An 18,175-nucleotide genomic window follows, 5' to 3' on the forward strand; every position below is an offset into this window, starting at 1 on the left:
ATGTTGGATGTGAAGTGCGAATACACACACACAGAGTTTGTATGAGTGATGAACAGAGAATTATTGAGATTTTGAGCTGAGAGGGCCTTAGAGGTCTTCTACTCCAGCCCAACTCAGAACGAGAGCCTAGACCAGTGATTCTCAAACTTGGGTCCTCAGGTGTTATTGGACTTCAACTCCCATAATCCTTAAGCAAAGGCCACTGAGGCTGGGGATTATGGGAGTTGAAGTCCAATAACACCTGAGGACCCAAGTTTGAGAATCCCTGGCCTAGACAGACTCTCTTGTCATTTCCACCCACTGGGTCCGGCCCAGGAGCAACACCCTGAACTAGAACTCTGTGCGCCTCCATGGCCCCAACCTCCCCGTCACTGCCACCCCGCACACCTAAAGCTCCTTCTCCACCGGCCTCCCCAACGGTCCTCCTGCTACAGGAGGGCTTGTCAATTCTGGGTCCCCAGATGTGGTTGGACTACAACTCCCATCAGCCCCAGCCTTGTGGCGAGGGATGATGGGAGTTGCAGTCCAACAGCATCTGGGGACCCAAGGTTGAGAAGCTTGGCTGCCGAGGTTTCTGAAGCGGGACACGTTCAGAATGCAACACAGAGGCTCCCTGAAAGCCAGACATCTGCTTCAGGCCCAGGAGTGACAGCACAGCAAACCCTACCCACAACACATCTGTGGCATTCATATCCCTTTCTTTCCGTCAAGTCTGCACTCGGGAGAACTGCAAGAGCAACGCATTGGGCAAAACCCACAGCTGGGAGCTTTCCTCTCAGGGAGCTTCAAAGCCAAAGAGGAATTTGAACTCGGGGCCACCCCCACAATCCAACCCAATGCTCTAGCCATTGAGAGGCATTTCACACATTATAGGGAGCCTACGATGGACCCAGAGCCTTGGCCCATCTCGCTCAATATTGCCTACACCGACAGGCAGTGACGTCCCTCGAGGTTTTAGGCAGACACCTTTTCCCGCCCTACCTGAAGGTGCTGCAGGTAGCATAGAGGAGGAGAGCTGATTTTGTGGAAGCAAGTGTGAATTGTCCACTTGGCTAAGCAGGGGCTGCCCTGGTTTGCATTTGCATGTGAGAGAGCATTGGAAGATATCCCCCGCTCAGGGGATGGGGCCGCTCTGGGAAGAGCATCTACCTGCTTGCATACAGAAGGTTCCAAGTTGCCTCCTTGGCAGCATCTCCAAGATATTGCTGAGAGAGACTCCTGCCTGCAAGCTTGGAGAAGCCGCTGCCAGTCTGTGTAGACCAGGCCTGCTCAACTTAGGCCCCCCAGCTGTTTTTGGACTACAACTCCCATAATTCTCAGCCACAGCAGCCAATAGCCAGGGATTATGGGAATTGTAGGCCAACATCTGCAGGAGGGCCGAAGTTAAGCAGGCCTGGTGTAGACCATACCGAGCTAGATGGACAAATGCTCTGACTCAGTAGAAAGCAGCTTCCTATGTTCCAATGAACCTGGGACCTTCTGCATGCCAGGCAGATGCTCTAGCACTGAGCAAACCTCCGTTTCCTCTCCAGCCTGCGCTTTATAGGCAACTGCCGTCAGCTTAAGATCCCCAGCAAGTATACCTGTATGATACACAGATTTGTCCCATTCACACATTACTTTTCCTGCATCTGCCCTTAACACCGTTTCAGCATAAATCTCCACAGATCCGAAGCTGCACTGGAGAAACTGGCCCATGTTTTCAAAATGTCAGCTTTATGCTGATGCTAAGGAACAGTATTTCGAGATCTTTTTAAAGCAATATTGGGGTGCTAAGGGGATATATACAGGTGAAACTCAGAAAATTAGAATATCGTGCAAAAGTCCATTAATTTCAGTAATGCAAATTAAAAGGTGAAACTGATATATGAGACAGACGCATTACATGCAAAGCGAGATAAGTCAAGCCTTAATTTGTTATAATTGTGATGATCGTGGCATACAGCTCATGAAAACCCCAAATCCACAATCCCAGAAAATTAGAATATTACATGGAACCAAGAAGACAAGGATTGTAGAATAGAACAATATCGGACCTCTGAAAAGTATACAGTGTACTGTGCTCGATTGGCCAGCAAACTCGCCTGACCTGACCCCATAGAGAATCTATGGGGCATTGCCAAGAGAAGGATGAGAGACATGAGACCAAACAATGCAGAAGAGCTGAAGGCCGCTAATGAAGCATCCTGGTCTTCCATAACACCTCATCAGTGCCACAGGCTGATAGCATCCATGCCACGCCGCATTGAGGCAGTAATTGCTGCAAAAGGGGCCCAAACCAAGTACTGAATACATATGCATGCTTATACTTTTCAGAGGTCCGATATTGTTCTATTCTTCAATCCTTGTCTTCTTGGTTCCATGTAATATTCTAATTTTCTGGGATTGTGGATTTGGGGTTTTCATGAGCTGTACGCCATGATCATCACAATTATAACAAATTAAGGCTTGACTTATCTCGCTTTGCATGTAATGCGTCTGTCTCATATATCAGTTTCACCTTTTAATTTGCATTACTGAAATTAATGGACTTTTGCACAATATTCTAATTTTCCGAGTTTCACCTGTATATATGGAATCAACATTGACTCAGAGGGCTGCTTTATTGGCTCTCAAAGTTTCTACATTAGAAAAAAAAAGGACTGAGGTTCATGTTTGATGGAGATTTTTGATGGCTATTTAAAGATTATTACACCAATGTCTAATTATTGTATAAGTAATTTGCTTCATTTAGCTGGGGAAAAGAGTCTCAACATTTGTATAGCCAATTACGTTTTTCTCTTTTGCTCTCTACTTGGTGTTGGAGATTTTAATGCCCAATTTGTGTCTACCGATACCATTTGATGCGAAATTCAAATATATATGAATTAACATTGGCACCTAGATATTTATGCACAGAGCTTGAATGCTTGATGCTGGTCTCCTACGAATCTCAAGTTTTATTTTCCTCCCACTTTTACAAAAGACGATGCCTCGAACCAAGTCCCAACTACAGTTATAGGAACAAAACACAATTAGGAGCCGTTTAAAAACGCCTCCGCCTCTCATTAAGAGGGACGTTTTGTTTAAGTTGTTCCATAGATTAATCCAAGCTCCTTTTTTCCATCTTGAATGAGAGAGCTGCAGAAAGTTCACTAGCATTTTATGTTAAAAAAAAATAATAATGGTGTCTAATTATCATTCATTCCATCCATCAAAAATAGCTACTGCTCGGGACAAACAAGTTATTTGCAGGGTTGCTTTGACGGGAACTATGAAAGCTCTCTGTTATCACCTCCAACATTTCATGAACAGCAAGATCCTTGTGTGCTTGCACAACACCCCTATTCTCATGCAGAGGGGCACTATGGTCCCTCACCCCACCCCAACACCACCCACTACACTTGCTTGCATCACTCTGCTCTAGCCTGCCCCCTACTGGAATCCAAAGCAGGTGCCACCAAACCAACCATAACTATTCCCATTTTGGAAGAATGTTCAGTCCCACCGTGGATTTTGTGGCTGTGCTTCCATAATGCAGTGATCCAACAACCTTTGGTTTAAGTTGAGAGTTCCCATGCTCTAAAAAGTGTGGAAGTTGCAAGTTAAGGTGCCCTCCTTGACTTCTGTGTCATATAAGTTGTAAAGACTTTGTACAGTCTCTTATAGTAGGCTGGCTTTAGAAATGAAGCTCCATGCAGCCACGTTTCCCCTTGGTCTTTCAGATGGGTATTGGGCTGGGGAGGGATCCAGGCAGAATTTCAACAAGTGCAGCTTCCCCAATCACTTGCTAGAGATACCCGCCCCCCCCGGATGCATCTCTACAAAGCACAGTGCTTCCAAAATGCAATCTAATTTAGTATATGTACTGGCAGAAATTCAATAGGTCTCCACAATTGTGATTGTAGGAAGTCACAATTACGTCCCACTGATATATCTATGGATTTTCGTCTGCAAGCCACAATTCTCTCTCTCAATGCTGTGCACTATACTAAATGTCCAGGCAGAAACCTTATGCTCTATAACAACGCTGGGTCAGTCATGTGTATTCCCCAGAGAAATATTGAAAGCAAGCAGCCTACAGGCCCTTTTGCCCATAACAGAGGTTTACTGGCACATACACACTCTTACAGGGAGGAGAGCTGGTCTTAAGAACATAAGAGCAGCCCTGCTGGATCAGGCCCAAGGAGGCCCATCTAGTCCAGCATCCTGTTTCGCACAGTGGCCCACCAGATGCCGCTGGAAGCCACAGGCAGGAGTTGAGGGCATGCCCTCTCTCCTGCTGATATTCCCCTGCAACTTGTGGTAGCAAGCCTGAATTGTCCCCTTTGCTAAGCAGGCTCCACCCTGGTTTGCATTTGAATGGGAGGCTACATGTAAACACTAAGATATTCCCCTTAGGAGATGGGGCTGCTCTGGCAGAAGCATCTGCATACTTCCAAGTTCCCTCTCTGGCATCTCTAAGATATTCCCCTTGTGGGATGGGGCCGGTCCGGGAAGAGCATCTGCCAAAGGCCATTGCAGCTAGGGATGATGGGAGTTGTAGTCCAGCAACCTCCAGGGGCCCACGCTGGAAAACCCCTACTCTAGTTGTATCCATCAACAAGAGCTAAGCAGTCCCTCCCTCTACTTAGAGATCCTCAAAGGCTGGCGCCAATCCCGGTGAGACGACAAAAGGATGGACCCCTTTAGACACAGCACAGGAATTAAGGAGTCACTGGCCGTTTTCTGAGCTCTTTTATGAAGTCATGAGTGAAATATGTAGCTAATTCCCGGTCTAGTTGCCTCCATACCGGTTCATGCATTTCATCCATGCAAGAGCAAGTAGGTGCCTTTCCAAGTAACTATTCGCCTTTTTCTTTTCTCTTTTCGCCGTAGCTCCAGCTAGAGCGGTTTCCTTCCGTCCCACTCCCTCCTCCTCCAGCTTTATTAGGTTTTATTACCTGTATAAATATCTGTGGCATCAAAGCCACCTTTGGCTAATCTTTTCGGGCACTTTGCTTGGAGAGAAGCTAATAAGTTATCAAACCGAAGCACGGAGGAGGTAGTGTTGCGGGGGGGGGGGATTTACTCTTTTCCCCTCGCCCGAACCAAACAAGTCAGATTTGTGTTTCTCTTGTCAAGGTGGGCTGCTGTCTCCAAAGCGTCCGTAGCTACCGGCTGCAAAACCTTGAGCTGCTGTTCGAGTCTTCCACATCCATTGGTTCAATTCAGCAGCTGAAGGGAAGGGCTCAGTCTCTCACAGTCAATAGCTATGGAGGTTTCAACCTGCGTTATGGGGTGTCTGTGAACTTCCCAAACTGCACAGTCACCTGACTAAGTCTCTCCCATACACCCACTCAGCTCAACAGCTGGCGGAGAAGGCTGGAATTCAATGGAGGGAAGACGGCGCTCTCGCAGTCAATAGCTATGGAGGTCTCAGCCACCACAACCTACGTTATGGAATGTTCACAAAGATTCCAATTGCTCAGAGCTTGAAGGAAATGTCAGCACACAAGGCTGATGAGAGGACAGATGGGGCTGTGTGGTGATGGTGGGAGGGTGATGACCCACCAAGAGAGTAGGCAGTACTTCTACAGTGTTGACTAAATGTTCAACTATGCAAGTAGTGTGGGGGGTTGGGGGTGGGGTGGGGGAAGGTACATGAATCACACATGCATATTTCAGTACTATGCTGGTCAATGACCAAAATAAAGTATCTATCTATATCAGTAGTGTGCAAGTGTAAGAGAACATAGTGGGGATGTCTACAGCCAATCTCTCTCTCACACACAGACACAGACACAGACATGAACTGAGGCAAGTCTTCCGTGGTTAGAGTGTTGGACTAGACAGGGACGACCTGAGTTCAAATCCCCGTTCAGCCATGAAATTCACTGGGTGACTCTGGGTCAGCCGCCCAGAGGACAATTTGTTATGGAGCAGCTAATAAAGATAATAATTGTTGTTGTTGTTATTATCTCTCAGCCTAAACTACCTGTTGTGAGAATAAACATAACCATGTACACCGCTCATGGGCTCGGATCACCTTGGAGGGAGAATGGGATATCAATGTAAAAATAAAATAATTAACATTCCTCTAATCTGCTGGAAGGCACTCCCTGCCCCCCAAGACCCTACAACAGAAGGTAAGAAATGGTCCTGAATTGACCCAGACTGAGCCACAGAACCGATTCTCTAATATTAAGTACTCGGTACTGGAATTTATGGAGTTAGTGCCTCTGAGCATGTGAAGAATACATTTTCCTCCCCCACTGGGTCAACGCAGCTAAGGCTTGGTTTCCTAGACAAGAAAGTGGCTGTCAAGAGCAGCAGCAAAGGGGATGAGGTGGCGTCTGAATATTAAATTTTTCTCTGCTTCTGCCTTGCCAAAACAGATATAAAAGAACATAGGAAGCTGCCATATACTGAGTCAGACCATTGGTCTATCAAGCTCAGTATTGTCTTCACAGACTGGCAGCAGCTTCTCCAAGGTTGCAGGCAGGAATCTCTCTCTCAGCCCTATCTTGTCTTAGAGGTGCCAGGGAGGGAACTTGAAACCTTCTGCTCTTCCCAGAGCGGCTCCATCCCGAGGGGAATATCTTCCAGTGCTCACACGTCTAGTCTCCCTTTCATATGCAACCAGGGCGGACCCTGCTTAGCTAAGGGGACAAGTCATGCTTGCTACCACAAGACCAGCTCGCCTTTCCTCCCTCCATAGAGACACAGACCACCGGGGAGTGGGGTGGGGGGATATTTTCCGTGTAGGGTTCTGCTGATCTAAGATGGCATGCACGCTACCCTTGGAAAGAACTGGGAGCCCATCACGCGTAGGAAGGCAGAGTGCCAGCGATCTCATTAAATTTATATCCCATCCTGGCAGGCACCAATTAACAGTTTCCAATAATCAATTAGGGAAGACGGTGTGGCAACTCCTCTGCTTCCACAGGCAAAGGCTTCTGACGGGCTGAAATATAGGCTCTTGGCTCTAATTACCCAGAGGCCTCTTCTGGGGAACAAATTGGTGACGGCAGGGTTTGGCCACCAGAGTGGCAGCCATTTTGTTCTTGGCGTGAGCCAACAGGCGGGGGGGCGGGGGGGAGGTGTTGCGGCCGAAAGACTGGAGGAGAGGAGGACCGAGCATCAACGGAGGGCCCCCGGGAACTCCAGAAGGATGAATCAGAGGGATGTCTTGCAGTTTATAGGTCCTCCGTTTTATCCTTCTGACCTAATGGTCTCTAGAAGAAGCAGTGGGGTGATTCCGGATGGCCAAAGGTGGAAACACAACTTAATCATGGGCATACTAGTTAGCTTCCGTTTCCCCACACGCAAGATGGTGGGGGAATAATTTCGTATTCTCCAGTACAAGGCGTGCTACAATTCTGTTGGGGCCGCTCTCGGCAATAAGGCTTCTCAGACTTGGGTCCCCAGATGTCGCTGACTACAACACCCATCATCCCCTGGCAGAGTGGCCTTCGTGGTTTGGGATGATGGGAGTTGTAGTCCCACAACATATCGGGGCTCAGGTTTAAGAATTCCTGAGGCACAAAAGAACTTTCTTGCTGGATTAAACAGAGGCCTCGCCAACACCCACCACACAGTCAAGGGAACAGCCCTGGGAAGCTGACAAGGAGGGCCTGAAGGCAATGCCCCCTCCTGTGCTTTCTGCCCCCAGCACCTGCTGTTCAGAGGTAGAGGGTGAGAAGCCATCTGAGAAAACTCCTTGGCAGAAAACCCGAAATCCCGTTTGAGGTTCCAATTTGTCTTTAGAGGAACCTGCAAATTCTCTTTCAAGTGTCACTGTGGAGATATTTTGGTTCCAGCCTGAGGTAGACTGCTGTTGCTCGTGGAGGTTCCATTTCAGAAAAGACAAACATGCATTCCTCTTCCTTCACCACCACCAGAACCAGGCCACTTAGAGGAGGCACCCGGCCAAGGTGGCCCTGTCGTGCCTAGATCCACCACACAGCTGAACCACCCAAGCTCTTCCTTTTCCCTGCCTTGCATGTTGTCTCTTTGCTTAGACCAGGGGTGCACTGCTGTTGGACTACAACTCCCATCATCCCCAGTGGCCAATAGCCAGGGATGATGGGAGTTGTAGTCCAACAACAGCTGGCGGGGCTGAAGTTATTCCCCTCTGGCTTAGATGTTACAGCCACAGGTAGGGACTGTCATTTTTCAATCACTGTAAGACACCTTGCCTCTTTTAGGCATACCTTCATTAAAGCCTATTACCAAGTATACTTATCTCTCACTTTCCAACAAATTCTCAGCTCAAAGCAGGTGACATGGGGAAAAAAAAAGATGGCTCCTATTCCCCAAAAGGTCACAATCACAGAAGAAACACAAGGCAGACACCATCTATAGCCACTGGAGGGATGTTGTGCTGGGGTTGGATAGGGCCAGTTGCTTTCCCCCTGCTGAACAGAAGAGAACCGCCACTTTAAAAGATGCCCCTTTACTCAGTGAGCAAGGAGGCAGACACGAGGCAAGAGTACCCCTAGGCATACACAGAGTGAACTTGCTTTACCACTCGCCAACTGCCCCATGTTTTCATGCTCTTTGGATTCAAGAGGGTGAAACATAGGAAGCTGCCATATACTGGTCCATCTAGCTCAGTATTGTCTTCACAGGCTGGCAGCGGCTTCCCCAAGGTGGCAGGCAGGAGTCCTATCTTGGAGATGCCAGGGAGGGAACTTGGAACCTTCTGCTCTTCCCAGAGCAGCTTCATCCCCTGAGGGGAATATCTTGCAGTGCTCACACTTCTAGTCTCCCATCCAAATGCAACCAGGGCAGACCCTGCTCAGCTAAGGGGACAAGTCATGCTTGCTACCACAAGACCAGCTCTCCTCTCTATCAGGGTGGGTGGTAGGTAAAAGCCACAGAACCACTGGAAGGAGAGAGAAAAAGTAGGGACCTCCAACACTGTCTTTGATAACAGCCTGCGAACAGAGCTCAGACGTTTAGGAAATGCCAAAAGTGGGTGTCATCCCAGACCAAAGCTACATCTTTGGCCGGACAAAACCCATTTCAGCAACAGCAAACACTGCATCTCTGTATCATGGTATGGCCAAGCTTGCTCCATCCGTAGCTGGGAAAACAGCAATTTTTAAAAAAAAATTATGCGGATAACATAGACAAAAGACAAGGACAGAAGCAAAATCGGTCAAAGGAGGGTGAAGACAAGATGGAGGGCAGAAAAGGAAGTGGGGAGGGTTGGTTTGAGAAACCAGCCAGTGGTGAGGAAGGAAGAGACATCAGCGTGAACGCACTCAGGGCTATTCACACAGCCGCTTGGGGAGTTTAAGGGGAGGAGAGCGGGTCTTGTGGTCGCAAGCATGAATTGTCCCCTTTGCTAAGCAGGGTCTGCCCTGGTTTGCATTTGAGTGGGAGACTACAAGTGTGAGCACTGGAAGATATTCCCGAAGGGATGGGGCCACTCTGTGAAGAGCACCTGCCGGCTTGCGTGCAGAAGATCCCAAGTTCCCTGCCTGGCACCTCTAAGACAAGATAGGGCTGAGAGAGAGATTCCTGCCTGCAACCTTGGAGGAGCCGCTGCCAGTCTGTGAAGACAACACTGAGCTAAAAGGATCAATGGTCTGACTCAGTATATATGGCAGCTTCCTGTGTTCCTAGCAGATGTTCTGTAGATCTACACTTCTAGTTTTTTTTAAGCTGCACAGAGAATTTGAAGAGCAGGGTGATCTCTATCCACACAATGGCACATCACCCAGAAGCGCAAGTGAAAACCCGCTCATCTGTCGGCGTTCCAGCTCGTACACAGATGTGCCAAGTGGCACGAAGCAGAGAAGGTTAAAATGGAAACCAAAGAGTCAGGACATGGGAAGGGCAAAACAAAATTATTTTCCGCCAGCATCTTAAGAACATGCAGGTTTTATATGAATCTTTACAACCAATAAGCGATGGCTTGAAAAACTTCCTTGCGCTTCAAGATCAAATGGGCCATGCCTTTGGAACTCATCGCCACAAGATGACCCAAGAATCACAAGCATGCCAGGCTTGGAAAGGGGTGAGGTAGAATACACAGAGGAAAGGTTGATCGCACACGAGCCACCTTGCCTGAGCTCACTAAAGGTCCACCGAATCCAGCACCCTGTCTCCACCAGCAGACAGCTAGAAGACGCTTGCAGAAAGCTCATAATCCATCCAGACACAAAGCCAATGGCCCTCCCCTGCTTGTCAAGAGTATCTGGGACTGAGGGATAGACTGCTTCTGCACATGGCGGTCTTGTTCGGCTACTATCTGTCTGCCAACAGCTATGAACTGATCACCATTATTTGTCCAAATGCCCCTTTCAAAAAAGAAGAACCACCATCTAAACGTGTGGCCATCACACCTGAAATACTGCATGTTCATTATTCTTGTGGCACTGCGCCAAAGATGAAAGCTTTCACCTCGCTCGAGGCTATCCGTAATCAAGCATGACTTGTCCCCTTAGCTAAGCAGGATCCACCCTGGCTGCATATGAATGGGAGACTTGATGTGTGAGCACTGGAAGATATTCCCCTGGCGGGGGAGGGGGGGGATGGAGCCACTCTGGGAAGAGCAGAAGGTTCCAAGTTCCCTCCCTGGCAGCATCTCCAAGAGAGGGCTGAGAGGGATTTCTGCCTGCAGCCTTGGAGAAGCCACTGCCAGTCTGTGAAGACAATACTGAGCGAGATGGACCAATGGTCTGACTCAGTATTTGGCAGCTTCCTATGTTCCTAAGTAACTCATCCTTTCATCTCTCCCTCCATGGCTCCCTGCATCCACCTAAATTAGTTTGTATGCTCTTTGGTGCAGGGAGCTGCCTTTTCATAGAAATTTAGACTTGAAAGGAACCTCAGAGGTCCTCTAGTCTAACCCCTGCTTTAAAAAAAAAAAGCCTCAAAAGGGCTGCTCACCCTAACAACACTATTTAGCTATGGATACCACCATCAAAAGGTCTGCTTGCTTCCACTCTCCTTCCATCGCACGCAGGTAAATCAATTCCTCACTTTCAAAGACTCCAAGGAACATAGGAAACTGCCATATACTGAGTCAGACCACAGGCCCATCTAGCTCAGTATTGTCTACACAGACAGGCAGTGGCTTCTCCAAGGTTGCAGGCAGGAATTTCTCTCAGCCCTATCTTGGAGAAGATGCCAGGGAGGGAACTTGGAACCTTCTGCTCTTCCCGGAAGGGAATATCTTGCAGTGCTCACACTTCAAGTCTCCCATTCAAATGCAACCAGGGCAGACCCTGCTTAGCTAAGGGGACAAGTCATGCTTGCTACCACAAGGCCAGCTCTCCTTCTTTAGAAGCTACCAGCTCTTCCCTTCCTGTGGCCTTTCTTCCCCACAGCTATGCCCTGGCGACAGTCTCATTGCCTAGAAAACACAACAGTCCCTTTGACAACCCAGCGCTGGCTCCATGTACCAATGCATCTAATGAAACGGTGGGGCGACCCTGCTAACGTCTCTCTCTCATTGCAGTCAACGGGGAGAAGCCATTTTATGGCAGGCTACTGTATTCACTGCCAGGAGTCCTGTTGCTGGCTTCCCACCTTGTCAAGAGCCACGGACATCTGCCACTGCGGCAGAGAAGGTCCGGCCACCACCCGGAAAAACTGGCCACCAAAGCCATCCAGACCCAGTGCTTGTCTTCTCACCGACTGGAAATTCCCAGCCGAGGCTTTTCCCCACCTGGGCCGATTAACACCACTTGTTGAAAGAGATAAGATCCCAAGGGAAAAAAGGGGGACAGATGTCTCAGACTTTAATTTAGAATAGTCACAAAGGCAAAGAAAAAAACCTCTGGCTGGAGCATACCTTGCCCAGTATCCTGTTTCCAGCAAAGGCACAACAACAACACACCTCCCATTGGTGCTCAGCCCCTGGTATTCAAATACAGACTGCTTCTAAACATGGAAGTTCCATTTCACCATCACAGTTAATAGCCACTGACTAGCCTATCCTCCCTCCGGGTGCTTTTTCTTCCAGCCACACCTTACTGCGGTGAATTCCACCAGCCAGACGTTCCCAAACTTGGGGTCACCGGTTATTGTTGAATTACAACTCCCATCATCCCCAGCCATAGTGGCAGGGGGTGATGGGAGTTGTATTCCAACATCTGGAGACCCCAAATTTGGGAATCTTTTTTTTTAAATTGTTCAATTTATATATCACCTTTCATTAAAACAATCCCAAGGCGGTTCACATAGAAAAATTAAAACAAGACTACAAGCTCCTTCCATAAACTCATTGTTGGTGACAATGAAGGACATCCCTCCATGGACTACAACTCTCATGATCCCTAGCCATGGTGGGGATGATGGGAGTTGTAGTTTTCAATATCTGGGGGCCTCAAGTTTGAGAACCCCTGCCGTAAGCCAAGCGCTGGTGACAATGAAGGATATTCCTCCTAGGAAAAAGATTTGCAACTTCATGAAAAATACACGATCTTAAACAGAAAGCTTCACCACACATGGACAGCAGCGACACACACATATATGGAAAAACCTTGAGAAAAACAGCTGTTACTTACAGTTAAACAACGGTTCCCATCCACTGACGACACCTCCCAGTTAAAAGCCCCAAAGCAACATTCCCAGACCAAGCAGCCCCAGCAAAGGGTGTGGTACGTTCAACAGATGATACATCCATCGGTCACGAGAGATCGCCACTGAGAGGGCTTCAGTTTTGTTTTGTGTTAGAGAAATATATATATATATGTACACACACACACACACACAAGCCGTTATTCTGCAAACCCACATCCCAATGGCTCCTTGCTTAAGGCATCCATTCGGATTCCAGCGGCTCCTCCAGCTCGATCTCATGGACAAAAGGAGTCTGGAGTTTTAGGATTCAGACCTTCTGGCGTGACATTTTTCTGAAGAGCCCTCAGAATTCACTTTGCAGGTCCGTCTTGCAGTCTAAGGGTAAGAGGACCAGGGGTTGAACTCAAGCAAGCAGCAGCTCTCTGTTCAGCAAGCACACCTCCAAAGACATTTGTATTTGGGATCCATCTGTGGAGAGGCCCCCCAAATGCTCTTCAAAAATGCACGAGAGGAAACCAGCTCTCGCCCACACCTTTCTGCACTGAGACACGGCATTTCTTCAGGCGCCTCGGCACCCCTCATCGAAAAGGCAAAGCTATGTTGAACGGAAAGGTAAGAACCAGGGTATACCAATCCACCGCTAAAGCCGCATTTCCCACTCCTCAGCCTCCTCCCCACTGGACTCCCTCTTTACTTGAGGAGACCACGCCCCCAGTGGGTCTTTCAGAACCAACTATTCAAATCAATCCCTCTAGGCTGGGAGAGTGAACTTAACCACCCCACAAAATGCATTTTGCAGAATCTCGTGTCACTCTGCAAGATCTCTGGCTGTGAAGTAGCTTGTATTTTTAAAACACACACACACACACACACACACACACACGCGCGCACACACACAATCCCATTTGCTTGGATGGACCACTTTGACCGGCAAATGCAGCACCCACCCACAACACCACGTGTCTTTAAAAAAATAAGAATGTGTTTTTATTAAGGGTGCTAAGATGATTGAGAGGACACCAAGAATTCCGCTCGGTAATTTTGGATAAATCCGACCAGATGTCTTTCCTGTGCAGAATTCTTGCTTAGCAACGGGATCACAGCATTCCACAGAACAAGGCAGAGAAAGACAAAGCTTTGGGGAAAGGAGAATCTAAGAAGGAGGCAAAGAATGAATGGATGAATGAATATAAATAATAATAATAATAATAATTGTTTAAAAATCCCTTCCCTTCATTCAAGTAACAGGGTGTTGTTGTTTTTTAACAGACCTTCTCTGAAGCAACAAGTGAAAGCATTTGACCACTGAGTTCCCTGAATCACTCTCAGGTTACTTATAGAGAACTTCATGGGAAAAGATCTGGAGGTTCTAGGGAGACAGAGCATGGCACCCATTATCAGAGAGATTTTCACACATGCCGGCTCAAAACCCAGAGGGCGTCTTACAAAACTGAATTTTTAAAAGCCTGCACTGTGTATTTTAAATGCCGCGAGAACGGTTCTCTCCAGATGCTGCGTCCTTATCGCTGGGGAAAATTCAGGATTCCAACACAGTGGAATTGCACAAGGAGAGAGGGGAAGAATTTTTGGCCAGGACACATTCTCCCCCAACCGCACCAAACCATTCTTCACACTACCCACAGGTGCTCTTAAATCAGCGAGGGACACAGCAGGGGAAAAAAAGGGATAAATATTTTATAATATATACAAACACTGCCTTTGGAACTATCAGAAAGCTCCTATCTGGATGTGGGCAGGCAGCTTCCAACTTGGGTCAAAATTAGGATTTTCTTTTTTTGAAGGGGGGTGGAATGTGATTTCATTGCATTCCAACCAATTTTCCCCTCTCTAAAAAAAAAAAAAAAAAAAAGACCTGGACAGACAGATTTGGGTTTCCTGCTGGAAAAACAAATAATTACAGAATTAAACGAGATCTCATCTTGAACCGGAGAAGATTTTTTTTTAAAAATCAACACAGATGATCTCCCACTTGATGAATCAAAGCCCGAATATATAAGATAAGGCATCCATCCTGAGCTAAGGGGAAAAATGTGAAGGACCTCCAACGCCCCCTTGGGAACAAAGCAATCAATACAGAGAGAGAGAAAACACAAGCCAGCCGGCAAGAGATGTTTGGACGGACAGATGCATCCTTTCAAGATCTACATTGGATGCGCAATTCGGCAGTGGGAAAATCTGAAGCCTGGACCAGCAGAGAGAGAGAGAGAGAGAGAGAGAGAGTGAGAGTGGTGGGGAGCGGATTGGCAAATGGTACAGAGAGAACCACGCCAATGGAAAGGTGCCAATTCTTGCGCGTCTCAATCACTGCTGAGAAGTTGGGCGGGGGGGGGGGATGATGACTGATTTGACCTTTCCTATGAAAAAACCCTAAGAGAAGGTTTTCCTGGAGGGGGGATATAATGTGGAAAAGGTGGGGGAAGAAAAGCAGCCTTCTTTGCAGCAAAGTTGAAGAAAGAAAATTTCCAAGTTAAACATCAGTTTGAATTCCAATTCAGGCAGGCAATGGGTTTCCATCTCTTCCAATTCCATCCTTCAAGGACTAAATTCAACATAGATAACGGCCAATTTGGGGTGGCGGTGTATTTTTACCACTGCACGAGTACAAAGTCCAACGGAGAGATAAAATAATCATTTCTTTGTTCTCCGAGACTAAAAATGCAACAGGTTTGAAAAAACTTGCTTAGGTAACACAAACAGATGCGCACCTAAATCAGGTTGATTGCACACAGTTGGTGCTTTCCAGAGACACCCATTTCAAGTGAGTTCCAAAGACTAGATACGGGAGTGGGTTATAGGGAAGGCAAAGGGAAACACCAGGTTTATGACACAATAGAAGGGCGGCTGCAAAGTGATGCGCTGCACATAGCACATAGAACTGCACACAAAATGGAACAAGGTCTTCCCAGGAAGGAAATATGAAGTGGACATGTGGACTTCTCAAAAGAATGAACCTACAAGATGCAAAAAACCACAGGGTGACCATTCCGCTGGGGGAGAGTGCACCTGCGCATGCTCTCATGACTGCAAAATGGAAGGGGAGCCAAACAAGACCTGAGCACTGGCGAAAAAATTGGGGATAGGTCAGAGAACAGGACTAGGAACAGCAAGATGCAGGCTGTCTACTTCAGTCTTTCCTTACAAGGCTAGAGAATGGGTCCAAGAGATGCTTGGAGCTCCACCCCTTCTCCCATCCAGCCAATTGGCTCTTTGGAAACTCTGCACAGAAAGAAGAGGAGGAGGGGTTTCCTTTCCATGGGGAAGGGGTGCAAACCACAGAGAGGGCCTTTTGGGATGGGCATGCTTGCAGGAAGAGAAGCCCCGCCAATTAAAAAAAAACCACCCATCAGAGGGAGAGGAAAGCCATCATCTGGGTCTAGCCGAGAGCTTCCCTTCTCTGCCCCACACAAGAAGAGAAGCTCCTCTTTCTCCCCACCAAGGAAATTGACAGCAAGGAAATGGACAGCACCAGACATCTTAGCAAGGAAAGGAGCCAAAGGCTAAGAGGAGTGTGGCACCCATGGGTAGCAAGGGGGGGGGAGTTCTGAAGTTCCCTTCTCCCCCCCGCATTGCCCTCTTGCTTCCTCTTTCCAGTTCTTTTGTTCACAAGGCAGAGGGGGCTCCCGACACCTCCCTCTGGGCTCCATGCAATATAGTCCCTTGATCTGCTCCAGTGGGATGGACACAGCTGTCTCCCACCCCCCCACCCCCCGAAATTCTCCCCTCACCCCCACAAGCGCCTTCTTGCACGCTCTCTCCTCCCCAGCGACAACCTGCTGTGCGAGCCAACCACCCACCCCCTTCTTCATCCTTCCGTCACCACAGCTCACCCACCAGAGCTCCCCCCCGCCCCACACATACCTAGCCCCCCAAGCCTGCCCTCTGGCAACTCAAACCCACAGCCCGCCCCCCATGCCAGATCCCTTCAACTTGCGGAATCCGTTTCTCAGGTTAACATCTCCCCACCCCGCCAAAGGAGTCCTCTAAAACAACTGCTTATCCAGTGGACACCTTAGATATATATATAGTGAGTGTGTGTGCGTGTGTGTACACATATATACTTACTGCACCCTTCGGCTCCCTAGAGGGACCCACGGGGGGGGGGGGGATGCCCACTGGGCATGCCATGCCGATGCCCCCCCTTGCAACTCAACACGCTTCAATGCAACCCCACCCCAAACTCCAGAGGCACCCGTGCCACCTACTCCAGCCCCCTGCAATCCTCTGCCCCCCACCCACAAGCTCCGACCCGCAACGCAGCCTGCCCCATCGCAAATTACAACCACAAAGTGCCCTTCCCCCTCACCACACACCCTCCCCACCCCTTGCAACCCACAGTTACCCCACAGCAGCCTGCCTTGCCCATCCACCCCCCCCAAAAAAAACACCTCGGGCACCTCCACCCCCTTGCAACACCACCGCCTCTTCCTCTCGACCCCCCCATCCAAACACCCCTCCTCCTCCTCGCTCCCCACATGCATTCTAGTACAACCTGCCCCGCCCCCACTCTTTCTTCCTTAACCGCCCCCCCCCATACTCCCTCTCTCCTTTTCAAACAACATTGCACGGGAACACTGAAAGCTGCTGGGCTGAGGGGAGCTCAGAACTCGCCATGCTCCAATGCCATCCTGCCCAGAAAAAAGGAGGCGAGGGGGAGCAAGGTTGCAGCCACCTCCACCCCCACCCCCCACTTCAGCACCCCCCCTCTTCCTCATCAGCCCCTCCACCAGAGCCCCCCCCCCAAGCTTTGCAAAGAGTGTGTGTGTGTGGAGGAAGAAATTAAAGATTTACACACACACACACGGGGGGGGGGCGCAATGTGCACCCGCCCCTCCTCCTCCTCCTCTTGCAAAATGCAATGCCAAGATCTCCTGGGTTTCTCCAGCAGCACCTGTGAGCGGTCCTTTTGCAGCCCCATTCCCACCCACCCCCCAAAGGGCGCCCCCCCCCGCTTGCCAGCCATCGACCCTTCGCCAATTCAATTGCATGCAGCAGCTGCTGCCCTCCCCCCTTCCCGTTTCCTCGCCTTACCTGGTCCGCTGCTTCGGCTCACATCCTTGCCCGGCTAGAGAGAGGGTGCGTGCATGCAGCGACGGCGGCCGCCCCCCCGGCTCCCCCCGGACCCTGGCGGTGCTCCCCTCCCAGCCCCAAGGATGCTCTGCTCGGAGGAGGAGGAGGAGGAGGAGGAGGCGGGCGCGCGCGGGGGGGACACTGCGGTTCGCGCTCCCTCCCGGGCTCCGGCAACCACCCTCCTCACAGGTGATGTCATTCCCCGAGCCTCCGCCGCCTGACGTCATCCGAGGGGGCGGGGTCCGGAGGGGAGAAAAAAGGAACGGGGCGGGGCCAAAAGGGGATGGAAGCGACGTCACCGCCGGGCGTGGGGGGAAAAAGAGGGGGGCAGCTGTCGGGAGAGGGTGCGCGCAGGAGAACGAGGCAGAAGGAGGGCAAGCGAGCGCGCGCCCACCCAGCTGGCCAATAGGGAGAGAGGAAGGTGTGAGGCTTGATTCATAAAAAAAAGGAAGGGACGGGCGTTCGAAGGCTGCCGCACGTGGGTTGAGTACCGTCGAAGGCTGCGGGGGAAGGCGCGCCTGCCTGGTGGTTTGGCGAGGCCTCGGGGCGACGCCCCCACTGGAATGCGCTGTGTGGCGCGTTGGAG

The 18,175-nt window shown here is 49.5% G+C and overlaps 1 protein-coding gene across 3 annotated transcripts in view; it reads right to left on the reverse strand.

Moving 5' to 3' along the window:
* Window positions 1–17,784, reverse strand: part of PTPRS (protein tyrosine phosphatase receptor type S) — a 346,861-nt gene extending 329,077 nt beyond the window's left edge. For 2 of the 3 annotated variants that reach the window (XM_053301444.1, XM_053301445.1), the window contains exon 1: window positions 17,551–17,784. The gene's annotated coding sequence lies outside the window, so the exon portion shown is untranslated. Of the gene's footprint in view, window positions 1–12,485; window positions 13,147–17,550 lie in introns of those variants that run through there. The other variant, XM_053301446.1, reaches the window with a different exon arrangement.
* Window positions 17,785–18,175: the final 391 nt, after the last annotated feature.

Source organism: Hemicordylus capensis, chromosome 2 (assembly GCF_027244095.1).
Source record: "Hemicordylus capensis ecotype Gifberg chromosome 2, rHemCap1.1.pri, whole genome shotgun sequence".
Classification (NCBI taxonomy): Eukaryota; Metazoa; Chordata; class Lepidosauria; order Squamata; family Cordylidae; genus Hemicordylus; species Hemicordylus capensis.